The sequence below is a fragment of the Lissotriton vulgaris genome, chromosome 8 (genome assembly GCF_964263255.1).
Source record: "Lissotriton vulgaris chromosome 8, aLisVul1.2, whole genome shotgun sequence".
NCBI lineage: Eukaryota > Metazoa > Chordata > Amphibia > Caudata > Salamandridae > Lissotriton > Lissotriton vulgaris.
Genome location: NC_141696.1, coordinates 1390302238 through 1390313653, shown reverse-complemented (window position 1 = coordinate 1390313653; position 11416 = coordinate 1390302238).

Below are 11416 nucleotides of genomic sequence, written 5' to 3'. Positions count from 1 at the left end.
ACCCACTCCATGATCTAATGTCCATCATTACTAAAACTAAGCAATAGTAAACATTTAAAGGTGCATGTGTATTCCAACCCACCCCAAAATACATTTTTTGCATTCGAAATGGTGTATGCGAAATACACGAAATGATTATTGGTACTGTACGCTTTTCAAGCAGTGTAATCATTCAGTTAAACATGCTTATATAAGCTGAACGATTTGCGAAAATTACACATGAAATGGCTCTTAATACAGAAAAGAAGGTCGAGACCATTCCATCACATATGAATACAGTTGCTGTAAATGTGCTAGAGGCTGAGGTAATATATTGTCTCTAGAGTTCCTAAAAATAGAAGCTCTGTTCTTTAGAAATAGTTCTACTTTAAGCAGAGTACATGTGCCAGAAAAGGTAAATATTTTGGAAGTTTGAAAAAAATAATTTTTCTTTCAGGGGAGAAAATAGTTCCAAATGTTTTCAGTAGCTTTTGTTTATCAAAGCTGAAGGCCGAATTCAGAGTTCAGGGGAACGCTGTGTGCTCGTTGCTTAAAAAGTTATTCTTTCTGTTCAGGGGAGAACATCATTTCAGACAGACTAGCAAAAAATTGGTCTACGACATCAGGTGAAAGTTCGACCAAGTTTGAAAATGCCGCAACAGTGCAGTCGTGAGAATGATTGCTATCATCGATGTCAGGATCAGCAATGCTCTCAGAAGATCGTACCTGGGTGATGCTGCTCTCATCTCGTACTTCACTGCCACCTAATCGTAGTGGTGAAGTCTCAACGAATGCCGTCATCGGAATGGGTAGCCGCTTGGGACAACACGATGCATGAGCCGTTACAGGACTTAGCAAAGTATCTGTATCCAATGGTACTGCTGATGGTAGTGTAAGACAGACGTCCAACACGCATTCTTCTATGCATAGCATACATCGAAGCACAGGTAGGATGCAATTTTGCCAGATTGGTCTGAATGAAAGAAACCAGGTCATATTCAGATCTCTTAGCCGGGCTAATCCAAGGACTTTAGTTATGAGGTCCCGATAGTGTATAGCTAGGATCGTTTCTTCCATCGTTGCTGGAGTCTTGTCTGCGACTTGGCTTGCCATATCGGAGCAGAAGGATCAAAAATAAAATTCCTGCTACGAGTCCCAAAAGGAGTGGTAGGCCACCAAAGACAGAATGGACAAAATTGGGAAAAATGCCCAGAACTGTTTTGAAGGGTGTTAAAAGTCCCGAAAAAATTATCTTAAATATATGTGGGATACCACTGGTATCAGACATATTTAGGATTTGGCTTAGCATTTCTACGAAATGCACGGGGCAATTTGTTGATAAAAGGGTATGTATCTCTGCTGTTGTCCTTGCAACCAGAAGATCATACGTTTCTTTTGATGACATTAAAGGCACGGTTGTCTGTAAAAGAACAGACTTCATTCTTCTTAAAGTATCAATTCGAATAGAAGAGATATTCAAAGAAGGCCAAATCGTCGCCTCCGTATCTGGAGTGCTGTTTGGATACAATACTTGTATAGAGCAAGTGACCTTGGAACTAACGCTTACGAGATAGGCTTTCCCTGGCACCATGCCACAACAGCTGTGGTCCACTATTAGAATATAGGTCCCGTTAGAAAGCCGTCTAAAGAATGGCTCTATTTGTGTTGCAGGTGTGCCCTGCTGGTGACATGAAAGGTTATTTGAAGTCCCCATGCAAATTAATACCTTGGCAAAGAAGTATACCGCTTAGTGATTGTTTACAATTGTCACAACTAAAAAATACATTCTGTTTCTTTTCACTATAACATGTGTGTGTGTAAGGCAATTTCCATGATGACTTAATGTACCCTTTACCCAACCTTTCATACTGGCCCGCTGGTACATACTCTTGGCAGTATTTAAATTGGAAAGTTGTTATCGGAATTGTAATTATTCCCTGTATTATCCATTCTTTCTGACATTGTCAATGGTAATCTCTCAAGTTTTTCAATGCTCAGAATCGTATAGTCTGCTCCTTTTTGTGCCAAACTGATTTGTTTATCAGTAAGGTTAAAGATAGAGAATAATGACGTTGTGTTTATCAAACGCCATGGCACGTAGCCTGAACACAGATTTTGCAACGTCCAGCCGAGCTGTACAATAGAACGTAATTGGGACTGACCGTGTTGTAACATTAGTAAGTCCTGATCTATTATATCGATAGCAGATGATACAATACTGTCCAGTGAATATATTCTGGAGGACAGAGTCATTAACCCATTGCCCACAACAGAAAGTGATTTTTCCAAATTAATACGATCAATTTCTCGTATTTTTTCTGCTGCCTCAATTTGAGTTACTTTCCAAGCTTCGTTGTATGCAGCGTATATACCGGCCGCTATGAAACGTTTTTGACGCTGTTTGCGTGGTGCCATTATGAAATCACGCAAGTCAGCACCGTCTTTAAGTAAAGTCAAGTGTTGCTTAATTTCAGCCAGTGTGGATTTCTGTAGCCACTCAAGGCATCGTTTCCCTACACTGTATGTTGTTACTATCCCTGGATGTTGTCTCTGGGAGTATCTAGGGTCTGGTCTGGTCATTTTGAACCCCTGTATTTTGTTCAGGAATCTATCTTGACAGTTATTTGTGTCTGTTGGCCAGATCAACCACTTTTTCCAATCAGGATGTGTTCTGTTTTGGTGTACAATATCGGATACGTCTATCTCAACATCTGTAGTAGCATTACTATCAGGTATTGGCTTTGGAATGGACGGTTTGTTTAAGTCTTTAATCTTAGCTAGGCCAAGACAAGTAGTCTGTTGAATGGTGTCATTCAAGAATATTATTTGTTCTGGGATCATGCAGGCTCTAAATAATGCTTCTAAACCTTGGACCTGCCAATTTTTTGTACCCCAGATGGTTTTCGTTTCAATGTTTTGTTTCCAGAATTCAAAACCAAATGTAATAATTTTTTCATAAAATGTGTCAGAATAAATCAATTTAGTATTTGTCAACATTGTTTTTATCCCTGTCTTATTTAACAGTTTCAAATAAAACGTTTCTGCATCACTTGTCTTAAACCCTGAGAAGTATGGGAATTTCTTATAAAATGTTTTCGAACTGCTTTTAGGTGGAGTTGCACAATGTTCCCATTGATTATACTTAAAAACATTTCTAGGTTGAGCAGATTTATGTAAATAGTGATGTGCAAAGTGATTGTAACAGTACATTTGTTCATAATTCGACGAACCCTGTAAGTAATCATCCCCTAGAAGCATTATTGTAACATTTTGCGATTTCTTAATTGCGAAAATTAAGGAATCGCAATTAAGAAATCGCAAAATGCTATGCATCAAAAAATCACAATTTTTTTTGCTATTCAGTAATTTTCCTTAATTGCGATTCACAATTTGCGAATCGCAATTAAGGAAAACCCTTCCCATTGATTCCTATGGGCCAAAAGGCCCATAGGAGTCAATGGGAAGGCATTAACATTTTGCGAATTTCAATTTGCGATTCGCAAAATGTGAATGCAATTTCAAAGGTGCAGAGGGGGTTCAAAGAACCCCTTCCTGCACCCCTGAAATTAAACTGTAAGTGCAATTTACACACACACATGACCCAAGGACATGTGTGTGTGTAAATTAAAACTTTCAAATATTCAACTAGTGCATGTTTGAAAGTTTTCTGTAAATTAGCATGAAGTTCAACTTCATGCTAATTTACCCCTTCCAAATTGCGAATTCGCAATTGTAAAGTAATCATGCATTGCATTTAAGAAATCGCAAAATTGCGATTTCTTAAATGCAATCGCAATTTAAGAAATCGCAATAAAATTGCGATTTCTTAAATTGCGAAAATGGCAAAATGCTTCATGCATCCCAAAAACGGGATTTGCATTCGCAAACGGCCGAATTTTGCGATTCGCACCGTTTGCGAATGCAAAAACCCTTGATGCATCTAGGCACATGTTCTGTAAATTTTGCTGACATTACTAAATCTGACATCATATTATTTATGCTTTCAAAGTCCCAATCATCAGAGAATGTCTTAGGTTTTACAAAGTCACTTAATGAAACGTTGAACTGATGTGGATATTTCAAGAGTTCGACAGGGCCATAGATTTCGTAATCCGTTTTGTCCGAAGCTACCCCACCGGGTATTGGAATGGCTGTGACATTCCCTGATGATAGTTCTCTTTTCTCGATGTGAGATGACTTGTGTGGCTTTAGGACCAAGTTGATGTTTTGACTTGCTGTGTCCATTGTACTGTATTTTCCCTCAATGAATTTTCCCAAACAAAGTACCATGATGAGCCAAACCAGGAGGAAAAGTACACCTAACACAATCCAAAATTCAATCCATGGAGAAAACAGATAGGTTTCTTTGAGTTGATGAAAGAGTTTAGTTAATTTATCTTTGAAAGTATTTGTTGTTGGCGTTTCTTCAGGTTCGCTTGGATCTTCAGAAAAGTTATCGAAATTGATGAAGTAGCCAGATGCAGTTCTGTCAATTGTTGGAATTGCTTCCGAATTTTCCTTTGCTTTTCCATTTTTTCTTTCATTAGCATAGTCTGAGGCTACATCGTTGTAGACAGGTGTTTCTTGACGAACTGTTGCATTTTGGGTTTCAAGAGGTACAAGTTCCATGGCATTGTTGCATAGTCCTTTTTTATTCACTGCAGGTTTATCAAATGTGATTAGTCTCTCAGTTTGAACCTCTTGGATTGTAGCAAATGTTTGTATTCTGCTATTTCTTGGGAGTCCACTGGGCCTACTATTTATCATTGGCCACATGATTGTGGTTTCACCAGGTTGATGGATACAACTTGGTTCTCCTTTTTACCAGCAAGGGGCGGTAGTACAACTGATCTTGTTCCGCTGACAGCTAAGACAGGTACTGCTTTTCTGTAAGAAGGCCCAAATTCCTTCTTCTCCGCGATCTTCTCTCTGACCAGATCCCCAATCTTTGGAATCCAGACAGGCCTTGCTGGGACAGGTGGTTTATCTTCAGTGGTGGTTGGCTGCTGTTTTAACTTTATGTTGCTCAGGGCTTTTCTTGTTTCATTTAAGTCCTGTAAAACAGCCAAACGATCTTTGATATCAAAACATTTTTTTTCTACCACTGAAGTCTGACTATCTAAGTCCTGAATATGCATTCTAGTACCGAACAATAGTTCGTATGGACTGAAACCTTTTAGAGAATTTCTTGGCAGATTATTAAGACGACGTTGGACACTTATTAAATGTTGGACCCACCCATCACCCAAACCTAATACCCTCGCCGTTATAGATTGCTTTATGTCCCAGTTTTTTCTTTCCACAATCCCATTTCCCTCAGGATGGAAGGGACAAGAGTACCGCAATGCAATGCCCATGCTGGTCATGGCCTCCTTATAAGCTCGAGAGCTATAAGTAGGACCCTGGTCAGAATGTACAATGCCAATTGCGTATGTGCCGATAAAGACTCGCAAATCTTTTATAACAGTTCTGGCGGCAGCCGAGCGCTGGTGTCTGTATTTTTAAGTGAATCTAGTCTTGAAAAGAAATTAATAGGACGCTGGATTTTACGTATAGATAGCCTTATGCTAACTACAAAAATGGCCATGGCAATACTCCGGTCGGTTCGCTACTGCGATCTCTGTTGCAGTTTGGACAGCTCTTTGGAAATTTGTAATGTTGCAGGCTCATCCCCGGCCACCAGTATTCTGATTGTAATTCTTTTAGAGATTCCTTGATCTCTTGGTGCCTTAGACCCAATCCCATGTGTGCGTCCGCTATTAAGAAGATTCTCCTGTTCCTGTTTGGAATTACTCTATCCCCCACTCCAGGGATTCGAGCAAAAGGAATGGAGTTTGCATCAATTATGTATGTATAATTGAGTGGATAGTTCACGGGTAGTGCTGCACAGTCGCCTTTTGAAGACGTTTTTACCGAAAGCATGGTTTCCCCGTCTATGTATTTTTCTGAATGCTTTTTTGTGGCTACGGAAGCCGGTTGAGCTGCTTCCGCTGTGGCTGTATTAGCCAATGAATTCCCTGCAACGTGAACGCCATCACGTTGATAACTCAGTGTATGTATCACGTGAGTCTTTCGTAGTTCTTTCTGCAAAAGAACTACCTGTTCCCAAAGCTTCTTATGCTTTATTGTGGCACCTGTGTCATCTTTGTAATCATTTTGAACCCACTTCTGCAAGTCATTATTGTAAGATTTGACGCAGAAATGTGAATCGCACACTATTAGTGTCGGGAATTCACGATCTGCATTTTCAAGCGCCATCTTTAAAGATCTGATTTCAGCTCGCTGAGCCGAACAGTTTCTCAGTGATTCAGTTTTTGTTATTTTTGGTCTGAATTTACCACAGCACCAGCGACCTTTAACAATCGCGCACGCTGCATTGTAGGATTTATTATCCACATCGTAATGTTGTGCAAATCTGTCCATATAGATTACACAAGAGTACTGTTGGAGAGGCAGAATTTCGATTGGCAGGGGATATTCTTCTTCATATTTTAGATCTTTCAGTTTTTTCATGTTCGGGTCAAAATAGTATTTCACGTCTTCTGCAGCAAGAGAATTTTCCCACTGTATCCATTTTGGATCTAATGCCACTGTTTTTAGATTAACTGGGCTTAATAACGCCTCAAGGGCTGATTCTGCTGTATAAACAGTTATTCTTTTGCCTTGGGCTTGGGCTCTTTCTTTTGCTACAGCAGTTTGAACCGCATTTACAATATTTTCTGTAAGACTGAATGTTTTTTCAGCTTGTGTGTACAAATGTGATTTGTAAGCTATTGGTACCGTTTCTCCCTCATTAGAGGTCAGGTACTTGAATCCGCATCTTCCTGGGATGACTCGGATTACAAGGTTGCGTGTGCTGTCGCGAGTTTGTAATTTTGTTTTAGCTAATATGTCTGTTTACAATGATCTCAAAATGTATTTGTGTTTCTGAGTCCAATTGATTGGTTTAAAATCAGGTTTTATTAATTCATAGAGAGGTTTAACCCTCTCTGCATAATTTAGAATGTAATTTCTTCCGAAATTCAGGAAACCTAGTATTGATTGTAAGTTCTTCAGTGTTTTTGGTGCTTGGAGTACAGCGCACTTCTCTAAGAAGTTGTCTGCTAGGCTTTTGCCTTCACTTGATAATTCATATCCTAAAAACAGGACAGTTAGGTGGGCAATTCGTGACTTTTTAAAGTTGAATTTGTAACCCTCTGCTGCGAACCCAAGTATTATGGTGTTCACTCTTTTCAAGTGAGTATCCAGGTCATCGTCTGTGAGATAGATGTCATCGACATAAGATAATGCATCATCATCATATATTTGTAGGAACTCTGTTACCCTTGCTGAGAATAATCCTGGGCTATTCTTGAATCCCTGTGGGAGTCAACAGGAATTTTCTGTGACCCCATTATTGAGAAAGCGGTTAAATACCTGCTTTCAGGTGCAATGTTTTGACAAAAGAATCCATTAGAGATGTCCAATGTTGTTTTGTATTTTTTGGGAACGATGTTATTCATTAGTGCTGCACTGTGTGAGTTTTGAACTGCAAATGTCTTGCAACATGAGTTAAGGTGTCTGTAGTCCAAGACTAGGCAATATGAATCGTCTGGCTTGGAGACAGGAAACAAAGGATTGTTCATTTGAGAGGTGCATGTTTCGATCACCCCTTGGTATTCAAGTTGATCTAAGATCTCCCTGACTTGTTTTTTAGCTTCTTGCTTAATTGGGTACTGCCTTTGTGCAGTGGGTTGACATTTTAACTGGATTTTGTGAGGAGGGGAGTCCTCATCCCATCCTACATGATTTTTATGTAATGCAGGAGCTTGAGCTACTGCCCATTTTCTTGCATATGTGTATTTTCTATGAATTGGAATATGATTTGAGGAGGCAGGCATAATCATTTATTTGCCATGAGGGCACTCCCAGACAAACTCTGGTGGCCAGTGTTTATCAGCTAATAGGATGTCATAGCCTTTTGAAAGGTTATCCTAAAACAGACCCCTTACTTTCCTAGTCTTATCTCCCTCTATACGCAATGGTATTTCGTATATTTTATGAGGTTTGCTAACTCTGGTATCTGCAGTTTCCACCTGAATGTATTCATTCGTGTCCACTGTCTCCAGATGATTCATCAGGATCTTGCGAGCTATTGTCACTTCTGCTGTGCTGTCTAGCATTGTCTGGGCCCACTCTCCGTTTTTCAGCTGTGTCCTCAGTATCCTCGGCATGTTTGATTATTTTACTACTGGCTACCTTTTTTTCTTGGGAATTGTAATTTTTTACTTTGAGCAGGTTCCTTGTCTTTGGACTTGACGTGCTCTTCCCTGTGTTCTGACCGTCCTCTTCTTTCCGATTTCTGCGAGGAAGTCTGAAAAGATCGAGAGGGACGTGTATCAATATCTTGATATCTATCAGGCTTTTTCAAATTATCCCTATTTCTAAGGTTGTATCTTTTCTCAGAGGGCTCCCTCTGGGGAAACTTATGTCCTTGGTCTGGAGATCTTTCTCTCCGCCGAGGAGACCTTCCTCTGGACTGGAAATGTTTTTCTTTGGGAGTGGATTGTTTCTTTCCATCCCAGCTCTTTTTTGGAGTGTTTAGATTATTTTTAATAAATATCTTTTCAGGATTTTCAGTTAGTTGGGGTTTTACCGGTTTCCCACCCAAACTATCTCTTCCTAGCTCTTCATGGGATTTTTCTATGATTCTGGCAAGTTCAAATGGTTGGTCTGCTATATCTGTTTCCTTCAATTTCTGGAGGTACTTTATATCATCCCTTGCCAATTGAACTCATTCTCTATATGCCTTTGTTAATTCTTTTAGTTTAACTAGGAGTTCTTCGCTTGACATTATTTCGTAGTCTGGGTGTGTTGCATAGTTGCATAGGACCGGCCCCGTTGCTTCTGGTCTACCTAGTGGACCGAGCCGGGTGATGTGATTATTTTGTTTTACGGCGCCTTTAAACCAGAGCAGGTGCTCTTGGTATTTTAATGGGATTTCAACCTCCTCGAAAGGAGTGTATTCATCCGGAGGTTCCTCTGTTTTGTAATAGTGGAATTCGTGTGTTACAGCGTTTGCTGCCGGAAAGTTTATCCATGAATCGAAAACCTCTGTCTGCCGATATTCATATGCCTCTACCATGAATATGACCGTACCACCTCGTGATGTCAGTCCGTTTTCTATAAGTTTAAGAGTTATAGTTTTTCTTATGTTGACCGGAATGAGTATAGCATTCGGGTCATTCTGTAGGAGACTCGTGTCCTCCTCTAGGAGTCGAGCTGCTATTCTAGCTGCCTCCCTCTAGTCTTCACTTTCCCCCATTTTACTGGCAGAAAAGTTTTTGTTGCAGATCAAGTTTCAAGGAAACAAAGATTAGGTGCACAATATTTTGGAACACTGTATCCTTCAACGTTGACTAAACCAAAAACTATACATAGGAATCTCTTCCAACTAAGTTCCGGCGGATTTTGACCTCTTACCCACTCCAGACGTCTTTTGGAGTATTTACGGGAAAAAGGGTCTGTGTGAAAAAGCACGACTGAGTTACTCTAACGTCTTGCGTTAGATTTATCGCCTTACCAAACGTTGGGCGCCATGTAGTGTAGTTCCTATATTCCCAATAGGCTCTGCGCATTGGAATAATATATTCAGCGGTGTAGACGTAGGACTGAGGTCGACTAGGTCTCTACTGACTATATTAGACTTAAGGTTTGCCAGCTAGCTCAGAGGTCACTAGAAACTTTCTCGAATAAACGAGGAGGAGTTTAACCTCCCTGGATATATAAGAAGGGATTAGCTTCCGACAACCATATACCATGACAACTTTGCTCCCTCAGAATAAGAGTGTATCTCTAGAGTCGTGTGAAAACAATAGACAGCTATTTCACTCAGTCAATCATGCGTACTTAGTTTCACCAGAGTGCAGAGAAAAGAGAGACGGGCGTTTTCAATAAAAGGTGTAATTTATTGAGCAGTTTTCTTTCTCATGCAAGAGAAATGAATTGCCATAATTGCAATACTTAATGTAAAGTAAAGTGCGTACAGTAAAAAGGAGTCTTATGAAATAATACTGTAAAAGCATTGATATAGTTTCTTAGCCATAAGATACTTTAAAATGGATAAAATTTATACATACATATATACATTGACTAACGTACTCAACTGGTGCTTCTAAATACGCCTACCCCGGTGTACCTGACCTAAGCATAATACGTGGGAAGGAGTAAGTAAGTAGCAGTTTAAGTTAAGTTGGTTTTGCCAAGAATCTGACTCAAGAATTCTCTTTAAGGGTTTAGTCAGCTCCGTACCTGGGTAATAGAATGCAGGAGGTCTGGTATCTCTCTTTCAGGACTTGATATCCCAGCAGCCCCCGAAGGCGGCTGAGAACACCGGAGCTGGATTTCTCGGCAGGAGAAAAGACAGCGTCTCTCTCAGTGCGTCAAAAGGGAGGGGCAGCGTCCGTGGGCTCTCGCATCAGCTGGGCTCTCGGGAAAGTAGATAGCTGCTCGGCTCCAAAACCACCACTGTGTGTTTGCTTAAGGCAACGTTGGTATATTTATACCTAAAAGGTGCCGGGTTTGACGTAAGGTTGGACATAAGACATCAATAAAGATGTCACTAAGAACTGGCCGTTCTTACAGTGCCTCACAGGAGTTCTAGGACGAAATCAAAACAAAAGCAAATAGGGATTTCCCAGGTTGCTTGAGGTTTGGTTTGTTTAGAGAACTTGTTGTGCTTTCTAGGAGTCCAGGGAAGTAGCCTTGTTTAATGTGACTGCATGGGCTACAACTAAATATGGATATGATTCCTATGCCATTATAGGGATATTATTGATTATAACCGTACAAGGGCATAAAATAGAAATATCGATTTAGGTTCCTAGATAAAAACACAATACCTTGTCCACAGCTAAAGCCCTTATTAAGGAATGTTTCCCTAGGTTTGGTTTGCCGAGAATGATCTGGAGTGACAATAGGAGTGAATTTGTGGTTCAAGTGATGAAGAGAGTGTGTGATGGGTTAGGAATCCGTCAAAAGTTCCATGCTGCAAATCACCCCCAATCAGCTGGTTTGGTTGAATGCTATAATGGTACCCTTAAGCTAAAACTAGCCAAGATTCAGGCTAGCTCTGGTTTACAATGGCCAGATGCCTTGCCATTAGCCCTTCTGTCCACAAGACTGTGCATTCACGAATGGGACTTAGTCCATATGAAATAGTGTTGGTCGCCCGGCAAATATTTGGGGAGTGCCGCGGCCGACAAAATTTTGCGAGATAGAACACCCTGTATTGCTTGATTACCTGTACGAATTGACGGCTAAATTGCGTGTTTTGCACCAACAGGTTCATGATACACTACCACAAGCTTCTGAAGATCCAGGACACACCATCGAACCTGGCTCCTGGGTCCTGATTAAGAATTTCCAGCAGACCAAGAACGAGCAGCACCGCTGGATT